The sequence below is a fragment of the Gavialis gangeticus genome, unplaced genomic scaffold (genome assembly GCF_001723915.1).
Source record: "Gavialis gangeticus isolate Ggan-Ray unplaced genomic scaffold, GavGan_comp1, whole genome shotgun sequence".
In the NCBI taxonomy this organism is placed as follows: Eukaryota; Metazoa; Chordata; order Crocodylia; family Gavialidae; genus Gavialis; species Gavialis gangeticus.
Window position 1 is genome coordinate 35,557,010 of NW_017729022.1, and position 17,049 is coordinate 35,574,058.

The 17,049-nt window shown below is 40.5% G+C and overlaps 1 protein-coding gene across 6 annotated transcripts in view; it reads left to right on the forward strand.

The window, feature by feature from the left end:
- The window catches only part of SYT1 (synaptotagmin 1), a 704,251-nt gene that overhangs the window by 246,752 nt on the left and 440,450 nt on the right, over positions 1-17,049 (forward strand). The window lies entirely within an intron of this gene.

Sequence of the window (17,049 nt, forward strand, 5' to 3'; positions counted from 1 at the left end):
TTGACTAGAATGTAAAGTGACCTAAACAAGATGTCACAATGTGTCAGTGGCTAATTCAGAATTAGAGCATAGACATCCTTGACTTACAACGCCGAGCTCATTTTTTCAGATCATGCTGCCTCAGTACAGAACACATTGAGGGGTAGGGGAAATTGAAAAAGCAAAAATATTTCCCACAAGTGTTGGTTCTTACAGTAGGAATCAATTTATGCATTCCCTTATATTTTGCTTTGTCCAGCTTGGGGATCAGCTCTGGGAAGCTGCTCTAATTAAAATGCCCACATTGTCTCATAGATTCATAGAATGTAGGCTGGAAGGGACCTCAGAAGATCATCAGGTCCAGCCCCTTGCACCAAGCAGGAAAGACAGCTGGGGTCAAGTGACCCCAGCAAGGTGACTGTCCCATCTCCTCTTGAAGATTTCCAGGGTAGACAATTGCACCACCTCTGGAGGGAGCTTATTCCACAGTCTGGACACCTTGGCTGTGAAGAAGTTTTTCCTAATGTTGAGCCTGAAATAGTTTTCCAGGAGTTTGTGACCATTGCTCCTGGTTTTCCCCAAGGGTGCCCTAATGAACAGTTGTTCACTGAGCCCTTGCTGTACACCCCTGATGTAATAGTAAGCTGCTACAAAGTCCCCTCTCAGCCTTCTCTTCTTCAGTCTGAAGAGTCCCAGATCCCTCAGCCTTACCTCATATGGCTTGCCACGCAAGTCTCTGATCATACAGGTGGCCCTTCTCTAGACAATCTCAAGCTTTTCCACATCCTTGTTGAAGTGCAGTGTCCAGAACTGGATGCAGTACTCCATCTGTGGTCTCACCAATGCCATGTAGAGCAGAAGAATCACTTCCTTGATTTTGCTGGAGATGCACTGATAATTATTTGCCCTGCTGGCTACGACATTGCACTGCCAGCTCATAGTTCATACTGTGGTCAATTATTATCCCCAAGTCTTTTTCATTCATAGTGCTGGTTAGATTGGTGTTGCCAAGCCTGTAGGTGTGCAGTGAATTGTTCATCCCCAAGTGAAGCACTTTACATTCATCAATGTTAAATCTCAGTTGGTTCTGATCCTCCCTACTTGCCAGCCTATCTAGGTCCACCTGTATCTGCAGCCTATCATCAAGCATGCTTCCCCATAACTTGGTGTCGTCTGTGAACTTGGCCAGTGAGCTCTTCACCCCAACATCCAAATCATTGATGAAGATGTTAAAAAGCACTGGACCAAGCAGCAATCCCTGAGGGACACAACTGGGCACTTCTTGCCAAGACGACACAGATCCGTTCAATAGAACTCTCTGGGTCCTACCCTGCGGCCATCTTCCTACCCATCTAACTGTCTCATGGTTAAGCCCACAATCTTCCATTTTCTCATAAGGACATTGTGGGATACCATATCAAAAGTTTTTTGGAAGTGAGGGTATACAATGTCAACCTCCTCTCTCTTATCCAGGTGGCAGGTTACCTGATCATGAGGTTGGTAAGGCAAGGTTACCTGATCATGAGGTTGGTAAGGCAATGAAGCCATGCTGGCTGTCATTCAGAGTCCTACCTTCCACAAGTCTATCGCATATAGACTCCTTGATGAATTTTTCCAGGATTTTCCCTGGGATAGATGTTAGGCTAATTGGCCTATAGTTACCTGGGTTCTCTCTTCTCTCCTTCTTGAAGATGGGCACAACATTGGCCCTCTTCCAGTCCTCAGGGACCTCTCCAGAGTGCTACGAATTTTGGAAGAGCTTCACCAGGGGTTCTGCAATGACTTCGGCCAGCTCCTTCAGCACCTTTGGATAAAGTATTCAGCATCCCCATGTTTCAAAATGGTGGTGGAGGCACTTTAACTAGAGCTTGTTCGATGAGCTTTAGTGAAAACACCCCTGCAGCCACTTTGAAATGTGGGGACACTGAATACACATGACGGCAAGGCTGCTGGAGCGTTCTAATTAGTAGTCAATTTAAATGAGTCTGTTCCAATTTGTTCCAATTGGATGCATTGGAGAAGGCTTCCTACACGTGGGCAGGCACCCTAAATGTCTCAAGTAATTAGGATCCTAGCATTTTCATTAACAAACAATTCCAGGCTGTAATATGTCTAAAGAAGCTTTTTCTGCTGTCAGCTTACATTTTCTTCTTCCTAATTCCATTTTATTATGCCTACTTAGAGATGCTGGTAACACTTCAAATAATTCTTCTGTAATCTTTCATCTTCAGGTTTTTACTGTTCCTTTACCTGTTCTTAGTTTTGCTCATCACACCTACACATATTTCCTTATATATCAATCTTTTGAGATTTCTAATAATTTTTCTCTGTATTTTCTCCAATTTGCCAGTTTTTTTGTGATATTGGTGAGCCCAAAACTGAATGCAATATGCCTTTTTAGAGTATCATCTCAGCCCTATAAAAAAGGGAATCATTACGTCCAGATCACACTTATTGATGCTTCTGTATGTGAAACCCATAATCACATTGGTCCCTTTTGCTGATATGACTCTCATAGGGCACTGTTACTCCAAGTTTTAACTGGGGTTGAGAGTTAGACCATTAAGGTGGTCACCACTCAAAAACTTTACTAGGATACATAATAACAAAGACTTATTTGCATTAATAAAAACAGTGCTTACATAGCCTTGGATTAAAAAAAAAAAAACAGGTTGACTGGCCAAGCCTCTCTGGTCCCTTTTCTTAGTATTGCTGAGCCCTGTAGTAGTCCAAAATCTCATGGCTTAACCATAATTATATACATAACCAAATATGGAAAACCCTGTGTTATGCTTTGGAGCTACACCAAAACTTTTCCATTTCTTTGCATTATGTTAGTACACCTTATCACTGTCTACAGTGTATGCTTAACTTATGTCACTGCTATATAGGTCAAATTCAGGTCAGGTCACAATACAGGCTATGTTACCCAGGGTTCATTTTGCACATGGCCCATGTTGCATGTATGGCCTACACCTGCCTTGTCAGTAATGTAACTAAGGTGGGCCCTAAGCACTAACTTGGTGAATGGGGGGAGACAGAATAGTAAGAGCTGCTGCTGGCACTGCCAAGAGTACCAAGCAGCCCTGTTATGCCTGTCATCTGTGCTCTGGCTAAATGGCAAGACTGAAGATCTAGGATCTGAATCTAGAAACTTCCTGTGTCATTTTTGGGCAAATGATTTGTCCGTTCCTTGCTTTTGTTTAGCACTTTCAAATGTTTCTCTATTATTAGGGATGTTGTGAGGCTTTATACGCTAAATTCATTGCATTTGGATAAGCCAAGACAACAAAACACCCTTATTTTGTTATAAGCAGGTTTGTTTCAATAAAATTAAGGGTAAAAAAATAGAGGAACAGGTAAAGAAGGTGGAGAGTAGAGAAAAGACAAGGCAGAGAAGGAAGGGTCAAGGAAGTGGATCTTTTGCTTTCTTAAAAATGTTACTACATCTCTGAATTTCTTGAGTTTCTATTTTTGGTTGATTTGGATTTCTTGGGTTTTTATTTTAATATATGCATTATTCTGGTAAGGTAATTTTGTCTATACATTACTGATATGTACACTCAACCTCAAACATGGTGTAAGAGATATTTGTCTGGCAATTAAGATTAATTCTTGCCAGACTGTTCTCGTCAAGGAGTATTTCATATTAGTTCTTCTGAGCAGCGACATTATTAAGAATAAGCACGTGTGCAAGCAGCACTATGGAATACCCTGGGGATGAATTTAGGATGAGAGCAGTGAGTGGGTGGGCAAATTGTTGGTTTTGTGATGGTGGGGAAAGAAGCTGTATTCAGACACTACTGAATACATGTTTACAGTCACTGGAAAGATGAGGTTAGAAAATTGTCTTCATAATTCATAGAAGATAGCTAAAACAGATTAAAACTGTCGATTGTGTTCCAGGCAAAAAAATATTTATAGTAGTTATATAAACACAAAATGCAGCTGCCAGTTTTGGGCAGTGCATATACTGATTTATTGACTGTGAACTTCAAATTTCCTTTTGCCAAGAGCTGAGTTTAAGAAGTTCCTAGTGCAGATTATGGGCCTTGTTAAATGGTAATTTTGGGCAGCTCCTGGAACTCTTAATCTCTGGGTTGTCCACACGTTAATACCTTAAACTAGTTTTTAAGCACTCCTTAGGTGGCTCAAAGTTAGCCACTCCAGGGCAGAATTAACTGATCCATATTACACGGCTTGTGTTACACTAAAGTGTAGTCACTCTGGCTACAGCTGAGGGTACCTATACACAAACAGCAAGGCTGCTCCAATGTGCTGTAATTACAGCACATCCAAACAGACTCGATTAATTAACGATTAATCAAGGCTGCTGGAGCGTAGTAATTACTGTGCTCTGGCAGTCTCCAGCATCTCGTGCATTAGCATCCCTATGCTTAAAAATGCGAGCTTTATATAAAACATTCGTCCAGCTTTATATGAAGCACCCCCACCACCATTTTTAAGCACAGGGATGCTGATACATGAGATGCTTTGGGCATTTTAATTAACTCTCATTAAAGTGTGCCCCACTCCCAGAGCACATGTATAAATATCCTTAGTGGAAACACCACCCTCCCACTCCCGCTGGCCCGAATTGGGCCCACTGCTTCTCCCAATCCCCTTTGCTTCATTTTAAGGTTCAGTGAGGACAGAGGCTGATTGAAAGGTCATTAAAAAGAAAAAGGAAATAAAACTACTCCAGAGCTGACCTGCCTTGTGTTAGGTATAGAACAAAAGAGCCGGGAAAGGACGAGGCTGCTAAAAAAAAAATATTTTCAAAACTTACTTCAGGGATTGCTCCTTTGAGTTTGTCACAGTCTTCCAGAAGTTGTAGCATTTCCTTCCCAAGCAACCTTTCTTAAAATTCTTACACTTTAATTTGTGAACATATTACAGGGTTATATTTCCAAGCCCTAACCTCGCTTTGTCAGTTAGAGAAATAAATGAGACATATTTTAGCTGTTGATGTTCTGTGTTGAGGCAGTGTATATACCAGCCTCTGGATGATTCAGTCATCTGTTATGCTTTCTGACTTTCTGTTTTTGGCTCTTTTGGGCTCTAGGTAGTACACATTGCTTTTGTTTTATAGTCTTTGTTAATATGTTTGCAAATTGCAATGAAAGAATCTCAGAAAATTACTCCATACATCAGTGAAGACAGTACAAATGGTTTTTCCTTTCAAACTGCAGCAGTATGCCACTTGAGTGCAAATTGGTAGTTTTTATGAAGTGGCTAAAGTTGGGTCTAAAAAGCTGTACTTCAGAGGACCAAACAACAGCAAAAATAAGCTACATTTAAATGCATGGAAAGAGTAGACTAAACAAAGGTTTAGGTCAAACATGATCCACCACAAAGATTTAAGAGCATCTTTTCATTGACAACTTAGCATCATTATTGAAAGCAGCCTAATTAAAATATTTGCCATATGTTTTTAATATATCAAATAGACTTGCTTGAATTTTCCTTGATACAGAGCTGATAACATTAAATGTGGCACATAAAGTACTGAGTGCAAGGTAATTATTTTATTTTCACCGACTAAATGTTTCTATTAGATGTCCTTTGGCAATATCTAGCTCAGGATGATGATTTTATGGTCTAATGCCTTACCTTTACTTGACTGTGTAAATAGTAATAACCATAACTGCCTCTCTTGATGTTTCTCGCCATCTGTACCCAGGTGCATTGCAATACATGACGGGTTGCTTTTTGATTGGACTATCAGATGATTTTGATAGTTGCATAATTCTTAGTCTGTGTAAATTTGCAAAACCAGAGTTTAATTAGTATCTAGGCATGACTTGGTTGAATTTAATTTTCAAGGATTGCCTGTGAATCTCTCCAGAGTAGCACCTGGATAAAAGAAGTTCTGATGGAACTCTTTAATCCCTGAAGCTTTTGTTACTAATTTCAAGACGAAAGAAGGTATGAAATTTGGGATTTCTGTCTGTAGCATCATAAAATCTGCAGTACAAAACTCTTTGTTTATTTGTAAAGCATAGATAATATTAGAAAGTCATACACAAGTGCATGGCAATATTTAATTGCTCTATTAATTCCTGGTAGTAGTGGGATGTTCAAGTACCATAGCTGTATGATCTTATAATTTTGTTGTTTAAATCCAAATACCCTCTTCCAAGGCACAGTCAACTAAACTGTATATTGGGTAGCTCCTCTCTAGGGAAACTACCTCTGGAACAGCTGCAAAATCAATTCTGCTGTTTTGAAAGCACCAGGCTGTGCAGTAGGTACCATGACCACCTACCTGCCTCATTGATAATTGTCATGGGCTGTCAGCATACAAATTCCACTCTCACTTGTTCAAACTGTAAGATTCTTTCCAGCAATTTGAAGTCTGAGTGAAAGGTTCAGCAGTGAATTGCACTTGTAGCTCTTAACTTGCATTAATTCTGTACATAGTAGTCATTAATTTTGGCTGTTTGTTTCTCTTCCAAGCGATTGCCTAGATACAGAAGACAAAAAGCTCTGCAGGAACAGTGAGGTCCGGTGATTGGTACTCCTGGTACTTCTCCCTGAGAACCAATCATGTGGATCTTGTCTCCTTGCCCTTTTGCTTTCTTAGTTGTGGGTACATCCTGCTTCTCCCAGAATAATAGCAGAGGCTATTGCAAGGATGATGACTTAAAACAAAATGGTATGTAGTACCAGATGAGGAAGATGTTTGCTGGAGATAGCAGTAGATTTGCAAAACAAATGTAAAAGTAATACAGTTTTACAAAATCTAGACTGCTCACTCTTCAAATTTCTAGTGGCACCTCAGTGAAGTTTCTGTCATCTAATCATCATTTTTCTCTTTACTCGTTTTACAGGTTTTGCTCAGTGTAGAATAATCAGCTAATCAAAATGCAAATTTCTGACAATGATTTAGTTTTTCTACTACCTGTATAGAGGATTAATATTCCGATCTCTTATTATGAAGAAGATGGCACAATGTTTATGTATAATCTTTTGTCAAAAATGTAATAATATGCAAAGCAGCACAATATTAATTAATTTTTATGACAAATGTCATAAAAAGGGTGGAAATCATGCTGGCAGTTCTGAACACAATTAGAAGACTGCCTCTTTAAATTCCATATTTTAATTATTTGTCACTTTACCAACCTAGATCTGTGGTCATTCATTCAATCTAATATAGTTTCGTGGATGCTGCTGCTGCTTTCTGCTTGCTGTTTTATTATGCAGTCCATTAATGGTAAGGAGTGTAGTAATCAAGTTTCTGATAAATTTTATTAATAAATTCATTCCTGGTATATGTGGAAAATAAGCTTTGAAATATACATATATGTTTTAGTGACTTTCTCTATGAATATCTATATGCTCCACTTTAAAACCGTTAAGGACAAATCCTACTTCACTTTTATGGACCTGAGTAGAACTTGTATATCCGCATAAGTGCAATTGTTAACACTTATGCAGTTCAAATTGTATTTGCACTTGTTTAATTACACTGCCATGCAGTTGTCTTCTAAGTATCTCTCTTCTGAGCTTGGATTGCTTCATTATAGCTGTGTCAACGTGGGACCAGAATAGGATTGCCCTGTTATGTGTTTCACATAATATAAATCCTGAAATTTTAGTTATCAGAACACCAGGACTGGCAAGTGAATGGGGAGAAGGGGAAGAGGTGGTGGGAAGGGACCAAAAGGTCAAAGGCACAACATTTCCCAGAATACCATTGGGGTCAGAGAGAAGGGTAGCAATCCAGAAGAAGGGTGACTCAGTAAGATGGATGCTGTCAAAGAACAGGAGAGCCCTGGATTCTGGCCCCTTTTCCTACCTCTGGACCTCAGTGGGTCATATGTACCTTTGCATTTCATCTTCTTTGAAATGGATGGATGGATGGGCATGTCAGAGATGGGAGGTAGCCCTGCCTAAACAGGCTTGATGATTAGAACACTTTGCTGGGTCACAGCAGATGCAAATTTAAAACACTTCTAGGTGACTGAGGGCCTAGAATCTGGGTTTTAAATTCCTAGGACAAGTGTCATAGCCATGAGGCTATTGGATGGAAATATGGGAAGGACCCTATCCTCCTATTTCATTTTACTTTCAGGGAGTATCTTCACACCCAGGCAATCCTACCATGCCATAAGTGGAAAGAGAATCTAAAAGCTGTGTATGTGCCAAACCCTGCAATTATAAAGCTGTGTATTAAAGTGAAATAGGTTTGGGCCTGTAGTGGGTGGGAATTTGGTGACAGATTTTCTCAGAGTCCATTAATGGTGATGACTGCTATCCACAGAAAGAGACAATAAGCCAATTTTTCCACTGGGGTGAACAGACATTGCTTCACTGAAGCCAATGAAGTTTCCCTTTCATAACAGCTGAAGATCTGGTCAATAAAGTGTTGTTTGTGACACTGAAAGTGAATAAGGAAACAAAAGGCAGTTTTGTGTCACATAATATCCAGATCTTTGTGCAAAGACGAAAAAGGGGCAGAATCCCAGTAGCTGTTGAGCAAATAGTCTTGTAATAGGTCTAAGGGCCTTGTTGCATATAATTTTAGATGGCTCCTGGAGCCCTTAACCCCTAGATTATCCACACATGAATACCTGCAACTAGTTTTAAGCACACTTTAGGCAGCTCAAGGTTATGCTACTCGAGGGCAGGTTTACCTCTGATTTGTGTTGCCCAGATTGCTTTCCATTAATGTGTGGCCAGTCTCCACAGATGAGCTGCCCAAGTTGTAGTATTCCAGCATCCCAGGATGCAGTGGCACTTCCCCAACACACCTGTCTCCATGAACAAACTATCCACACCCTGAACCCTAGTGTCCAGGGCACAGTTATCACATCAAGCCATCTCCTCCTCCCAGCCCCAGGAGTGTGACCTTCCCACACCAAGGAGTGCAACCCTGTGCGAATAGCCTACAGAAGACATGCCATCTAGTCAGGTCGCATGGCCTGGGCGAGTCCAGGGGTGGGGTCTAGATGGGGCAGGGGAGAAGAAACAAGGTAGGGCCAAATTGGTCCATGAGCTGGGGCTTTCTTCCCACAGCAGAGGCAGTAGCTCCCCCAGAAACACCTTCCCACACTGCTTCCACCTCCTTAGGGGAAGCATGACCAGCACCCCTCACACCCCAATCCCAAATCTGAATTTATTAAAACATGAGATATTCTTTAATTCACTTCCTCTTTATTTTCTTTTTACTTTTATTTTTATGTTATCCTTCAGGGGCTGGATGACTTCATTTCACCACCCTTTCCCACCCCCATTTCCTTTCCATCTCCCATTTCATTACCCACCCCCACCCCAGTAACTCTCCCTCCCAGCTTCATGTTCTAGTCCATCCATCCCCTGCTCCCCAACCCATCTCTCACAGACCCCCACACCTTGAGCAGGGGTAGGAGCCTATCCTGGCTCACCAGGCCTGTAGTGGCAACTTGCAGCTGTAGCTCCTAGTCAGGTCACTGCTTGCCAGCCATCTAGTGGCAAGTCACAGCTGTAAAGGTGGGGGACACTCAGAGAAGGTTTTTAGCCTTAAAGTGTGACTGCTCGAAACTCCAGCTAACACTAACACCGTTGAACTTTTGAGCAGCTCAAAGTGCAATGTGTAACAAGGCCCTAAGGGATCGTGTATGACAGGCTTCAGAAAATGATAAATCTTTGTATAGCTTTCATGCTCCTACCTGTCAGTAAGTCTGAGCAGTGCACAGTCCATGCCTCTTGATTTAGTAGATATGGTACTGGAGATTGAATGAAAGGATTTTTTAGGCTTGGCTGCACCTAGGATCTACTTTAAAACTAGAAGAAGTGGGAGGACTGTTATTGACTACATTAATATTTTCAAAATTGTTAACATTTATTTTTATTTTCAAGCTTTTGCTTTTCAGTAATTTCTGATGGATTTTTTCCATTAAATTGATTGTTCATTTATATTCATCACAGTAAGAGAAATACCTTCAAAAGTATTAGAACAGTAGCTAAAATAAAAGACATAATATTCAAAAAATAATTTAGGTTAACTCCATAGCCCCATTCACTCACATCATCAATTTGACTTGGAGTACATATGTTCTAGTGTACATCAGAATAATGCACTGTCTGCTTAGCATTTTAGCTCACTCGTAATAGATTTCTTTGAAATGATGCATTTAGACAGCCAACACATATTGAAGTTGCCACTCTCTTTAGTCACTCTTTGCGTGTAACATAGGCTATGAAAACAACTCACCCATAGGATTACATTGCTTAATCTGCTGAGGTCCTACTCATTACTGTGTTTCATGGGTGAATTGCTGGCCTCCATTAATGCTTTGTTGCAAAGCAGAATCTAGACATTTAAAATTTTAAAAGAATCAGACTTTCTGGACAAAGAGATCAGCATCATTTTGTGATATGTAATCACTTGCTGCAGTGAATCGTATAACACATTGTGGGCTCCTTTGTCCTGTGATAAAAGCAATTAGATATTGAACCTCTTAACACTGAAAGATGGCCAAGTGAGTATCAAAGTACTGAAGTTCTTATAAGTGATTGCAGTTAGATAAACTTGAGTTAACTGCATAACATATACTAGCTGTTAATGTAAAAATCTATGTTATCTACCTAGGATGGGCTGGGATACTGATTTATAACCTTTGTTATGCTTCTAAATAAATGTTTATTTAAATTTGCAGTTAACAAACTTACAAAATCATTTTCTTATTAGAGACCATTTTCTTATGGTTTTGATATAATCAAAACCTAATTCCCCTTTACTTGTATATGTTAAAGCAATATGGAAAAAGCTTGTTGAATTGTTTTGATGATTTTGCATTGTGGACTGATTTATAATAAATGACAGAACATCTTGAGATTCATATTTGATAAGGTTTTGTGTCAACAACTGAAGTCATGGTAAGAGTTACCACGAAAAATTAAATATCTTATGATGCATAAGCTCCCCAGAATTTAATCACATTAATAGGCACATTCTCATGTTTTTAATTATGTGCATCTGGTGTGCTACATCTTGGGTGCGGACAGAAGTGCAGCTCCCCTCTGAAACTGAAAATGCTTTTCTGGAAGAGTTCTGAGTTACAATGATCTCCTGGAACAAACAAGCTCACTGTTGATTCCAGGTGGAGGCAAATCTAGCTGCTGCCTGGGAGCCTGCAGCCCCTAGCACTGGGCCCTCCTCTCTCCCAGCCTGTCCCTGTTTCAGAGTGGAAGGGGAGAAAGGGAGCAGAGGGAGCTTGTTTTAGGGGTTCCCCAGCTGGCTCCAGAAGGTGGGTTGGGTATATTGGAGCCTCCCCACCTCAGGGGAGGGGGCTCCAATGCACTCACCCCACCCTCTGCAGGGGCTGAATCCCCACCCCAGACTGAACTCCCTCCACTCCCTTCCACCCCCTCCCATTCTGAAAACATCTCTAGGCTGGCAAGCAGCACAGACAGAAGTTACAGAAGACACTCTGTTTTGAAATGTCTTCATCTGAACCCCCATGCAACGAGGGGTCAGATTTTCATCCAATTGGCCATATTTGAAGCTGTCTGCAGCCATGCACTTGTTTGGTCACAGCTATAAACTGCTTTCTGTGGCCAGATTGGGTAAAAATTGTCACTGCTGTCTGAGCCCCTTGTGCTTTGTGCAACACATGAAAGATGCTTATTGTCCTTCTATCTTGAGACCTAAATTGAGGTACCAAGGCCAGGGTTTAACCTGATTCCCTAAGCATCTAAACTAGTGATTCTCAACCAGGGTACTTTGATATCCTTTTAAGGGTGCCATAGGATTCCCTACAATTTTAGTTCAGCTAGGTATGCAAGCATGATTCCCAAGATAAACCCGAAGATTTCAAATAAGAATCCATAGTGTTAATACATTCTGACCTATTGTGATATTTACAAGAAAAGAATTGCTTTATTATTTTGCTGTAGTCAAAAAAGAAGTGAAAACTAAGTGGTGGCATTTTCCAAGAAGTGCCTCGAGTGTAAAAAGGTTGAGAACCACTGATCTAGACTTATGTGTATCACTGCCTAATTTTCAGATTACTTGCTCTAAGCTTTGCAAGGTGTGCTATAACCACTGGGCTCCAGAAATAGATAATCTCTTTTGTTCAGTAATTCTTCTTAATGAACCTTTCTTTATTGGCCCTAGTCCAGGTTGAACAGGAATGGTGGAGTCTCCTTACTTAGCCTCTTCCATAGCCTGGAAATTAGGGCACTTCTCTGGGAACTGGGAGATATGAGTTCAAAGAGTGATTCAGTTGATGAGCTCGTAAAACCCAGGTGTCTCATTTTTTGGGCAAGTGTTCTAACTGCTACAGAATAAGGTAGGACAACTTAAATAGAGTAGGCTCATTTGAAATGGCTCTTTGGAACTTGGGTGCCTAAGCTCCACTAAGTGCAATTCAGGTGCCTGCAGAGCCAGTTGGAAACTTGATCCTTATTCCAAACTGAATGATCAGGCTATGTACAGAGTACCTGTGTAGGGTGGCCTACAAGAGGAGAGTTCCAGACACAGGACCACCTATAGAGTTGCTATATGGCAGTCATGCACAGTTGTTAAAACATTTCCACAGTGATGGCCCATTGGTGGTGGCAAATATCAATAAATACATCCATTGGTCTGTCCCATCTGTCACTTACACACCACCATAGGGAGAGGCCCTTGGAGTCTGACTCTGTGCCACATGTAAGGTACATGATATAGTACAGCCATACCATTTCTGCTGTGAAGGGAATCTGTAAATGTGAAGGTGAATGCAAAGGAAAGACAAAGTAGACATTCACAACTCACATAAACCCTTCAGGATTCCTAAATGATAACATGACTACTCATATAATTTTGGGTGCCTGTAGACATGTGGGGGTGCTGCTCCAGCGTACTGTAATTACAACACATTAGAGTAGACTTGATTAATAGAGTCTGCTGGAGCATGCTAATTAGTGCTCATATTCAGCATCCCCATGCTTCAAAATGCTGGTGGGAGCGCTTTAACTAAAGCTTGATGAATGAGCTTTTGACAAAACACCCCTGCCACCATTTTGAAGTGTGTGGTGCTGAATACCTGAGATGCTGCGAGGACTTTTAATTAGAGTGGCTCTTGGAATCTAATTAAACTCTAATTAAAGTGCTCTGCCCACCCTTGGAGCATGTGTAAAGATGCCCTTTGACTTCAAGGCCAGGTACCGGCATTACACATTTACTGGTAAGTGTTTGGAAACCAGTCTATGCCCATAACAGAACAGAAATTCAGCGCACACAGACTGGTTTAAAAATGGCAGAACCCAGTCTAAGATTTGCACCCCCACCAAGGTGTGAATGTGTATTCTGTTTCCTGTCATTCCAAACTATGCTGCTTACAGAAAACTGCATAATTTAGATCCATTCCACCTTTTGACTGTACCAGCCCAAGTGGCCAATTCAAGTCATCTTTCATAACTGTTTTACCAATGACTTGATAGCATATTTGGTTTCATGTTCAGTGCTTAAAATGAGTATGATTTTGTGGGTACATAAAAGTGTCACAGAGAAGTAATTAACAGTTTTTCTCTAATGAAAAGAACGTGTTGTAATGCCTACTGAGTCCTGTGATTGTTTATTGATCAGAGAGTTATACTAATGAACCAAGTATGGTCATGGTTCAGTTACCAGAGCAGAGTGTTGTTCAATGCTTTGAGGGTTTTTTGACATGGGATCAAGTTGATGATGCAGGAGCAGTTATAGGAGGCAATGAAGTTATCATATGCATTAAAGGGGGGATGAGGGCAAGTTGAATCCCTTCAGGTTTCTGTTCTTTCTGGGCAGGCCAGTGTCATTACATGCAGAATGAAACTGTCTAAAGCTTAAATGCTTGAAGAGTGTTGTGCTTCAGAGGTCTGGAGCATATAAAGCAATGGGTCTGGGTTCAGAATTTGAGACAGCATGATAGTTTTTCGGCAAGACAATGAAATGTAATGTCGAGTCCCTCCGTTTGGGATTTTATATTAAACTTTATAACCCTATGCAGCAATAGCATAAGGCAGGAATGTCTAAAGATATAGTTCACGGAGCTGTGTCATTCAGCCCATGGCCCCACCCACAGGGCTGGAAACTTGATGGAACAAGCAGTGGAAGCATTCAGTGCTGTGACTTCCTACAGGCCATATCTTTGACACTTCTGCCCTAAGGAATGAGAGTGTTATGGTCGGCAGCACAGTTGATTCTGGACAATACACAGATTACCAAAGAGGAATTGGTGGGAATAGGATAGGAAAGGCAGTGAGGCAACAGAAAAAAGTAGGCCAGGGATAGCTAGTACCTCCTGCTACAACTTCGTGACTGTTACGCAAAGCATAAAATAGCAAGTCAGTCAGAGAGGTAGAAGGTAAGTGCAGAATTGAACTCAAGGGAGAAGGCAAGAGATGCTTCCATGAAAAGAAGAGTACAAAATTCCCACTGTATTACAGCCCTTTGATCTTTAAACTGTTGCGGACTGTTATTTTCTCTGCCCCCTGCAGAGCTGCCAATGAAGTCAAGTAGAAGTGATGGAGGCTCAGCGCCTTTGAAAATTAGGCCATAGAGGTGTTGGCTTAGCAGGATAAGATAAAAATGGGAATGAGAAGAGGACAAAATACTGGAGCCTATGGCACAGTTGCCAACATTATAAAAAAAAAAAAAAATCCTGCAGGCTGTTCCAATAAACAGAATCATTGGACTGTTCTTGAGGTTTTATTTGCATTTTCATGAATTGGAGACTGATTTAAATACAAATAGTCTTCTTCCAAGCCAGGAAGATTTGAGGTGATTTGGATACTTATCCGAAAGTATTGAGACATAACTGCTGTTCCTCTTAAGAGGCCTTTTCTGTCATAGCATGTCATCTTCTGGGGTGTCACATACTGATTTGTTTGGAGGAGGACGACAGATCCAGTCCAGCTCTGCCCTCCTCCAGGTTCTCCTTGTAACAAAACTGTTTCGAAAAAGGGGGCTCTCCTATCCCCAAGGCACTTTCCCTTTTGAAGAAATAAGGATTCCTTTCCTTTAGAGTTTTCCTCATTTCTCCTATTAAAATCCTATTACTCTCACCAGTTAAGTGTCCCTTTTGGAATTCTGTGCGTTTATATGTCCAGATCTATATTTTACTCCGTCTTGTCACCACGTTTTTTTTTCATGTCCAAGTCCATCAATCCTGGTGCCTTTTTTGATGTCTTGTTTATCTCCCTCAATTATCTCTCTCCTTTTCCCAAAACAATTGTTTTTTTCTTTCCCTTTCCATGCCTTTCCATAGGAGATTCCTTTCTTTCCTTTCTCTTGCTATCCTTCACTGCTATGTTTGAAAGGATGCTCCTAAACTGAACATGGGGAGGGAAACAGAGGGTTGATACTCCCATTAAAACCAGCAGCAGGCAGGCACATGCTCAGATTTCTTTTTAAACTCATTGCTGCTGCCATTTTTTGAAAGTACAGACAGCACAAAAGAGAGACTGCTCAGCTACCAGGCAGTTACCATCCTGCTCTGGACAGGAGCAAACTCATCTTAATAACAGTATTTAGGATTTGTTTTTATCTCGTTTAACTGCTCAGCCCCCAGCCTGTGACTGGTTTAAAGGCTTGTCCTGACCCAGCTTGGGGCTGGCAATCGGTGCCCGTGGAGTTTAACCAATCAGAGGACTGCGGCTCAGAGCGGTTGCCAGATTTCCTGAGAAATACTAGTTTCTAACAAAACTGAATAATCCTCAGATTGGACTCAAAAGTTTAAATACAAGTTATGATAAATACGTGCCTTGCTGCTGTGATTGTTTATGAGATCACTGCTGCCCATGCAGTCTACTGTACAGCATCTTCTGAGCTTCTCTTCCCTGCATTAGTCTTTTGCCAACTGTTTATAAGCTGTCACCCACAATTTATACTTTTGTCAAGTAACTTGAATATTATTTTCTATCATTCTCTGATCATTCACAGTCACTTATAGGATGGTGTCATCTAAAATGTGCAAACTTAAACGAGTGATTTTTTTTTTTTTTTTTTTTTAATGCATGTATTTAAAATCAGGTTCCTATTCGGTTACATTCAAGTCCTGAGTGCAGTCAGTAATGACCTGAATAGTGCCTGTTTTAATGTAATCTCTGCTTGCTGACTGCTGTTCCAAGAATAAAAATTTAAGCCAAAAGATTTAATGAAATCCCTTGGGATTAGTGCTCACTGTGCTGAGGAAATTGCATATCAACCTTTTCTCTTTACTCTAACTATAGGGTTTGGTATTTGAATAGGAGGGTGTCCAAGAGAGACAACTCTGAGTTCATCAATAATTTACATTTTTGTTACTTACAAACCTGGTATTTGGGATTCTGTTGTCATAGCAATCCATCTGGGCCTGAACGGATAGTGTTTTAAGTGTTGCTTGTATAGGGATTCACAGTGTGTGCTTTAAATCCCATGCTAAACTAATCCTGAGATCTGTTCTGTGACTTACATGAAGCTTCAACAAAATCAACGTTACTCAAAGAAAAAGTTTGTGTTAAGCAAATTAAGCCAATTAAATATTTTAATACAAATATTGCTACAGACTAAAGTTGTAGTGTAGTGAATTTCTCGTTGAATACAAGAGGCAGTTAACAAAATTACTTTCTTTGCTCTGTTCAAAATGCATTTAATTTGTTGTAGATCAGCAAACTGGAAATGATGCCTGTTATGATTTGATGTAAAACAGAAACTTAAATAAATATGACATACCATATATCAAAATATTAGTTTGAGTTTCCCAGATACCACTTTTATGCCTTAGTGTCAGGGTAGGTAGCATACACTGTAACTCTAGCTTTCACATTATCTGGTTTATCTCTCAGGGATGGTAATAGCTATGGTTGTGAGGCTGAGAATAAGATTTAAATTCCCATCTGTTTGATGACGCTAAACTAAACCTGGGTTTTGCAGTTAATGGCCTTAAATAGTGCATTATAAAGCCCAGCAGTTGTATTTCACACCTGGGTCTCAACTTGCATGGTTTTGCAACACAAATATCAAAAGTAAACTCACTGAAACTGCCTGGTAGCTTCATAAAACCAACTTAATTTTATGTTCAGGCTTTTCAAGGAACCTGGGATAAGTCCAAAGTTTACACCAAAAATTGAAACTGA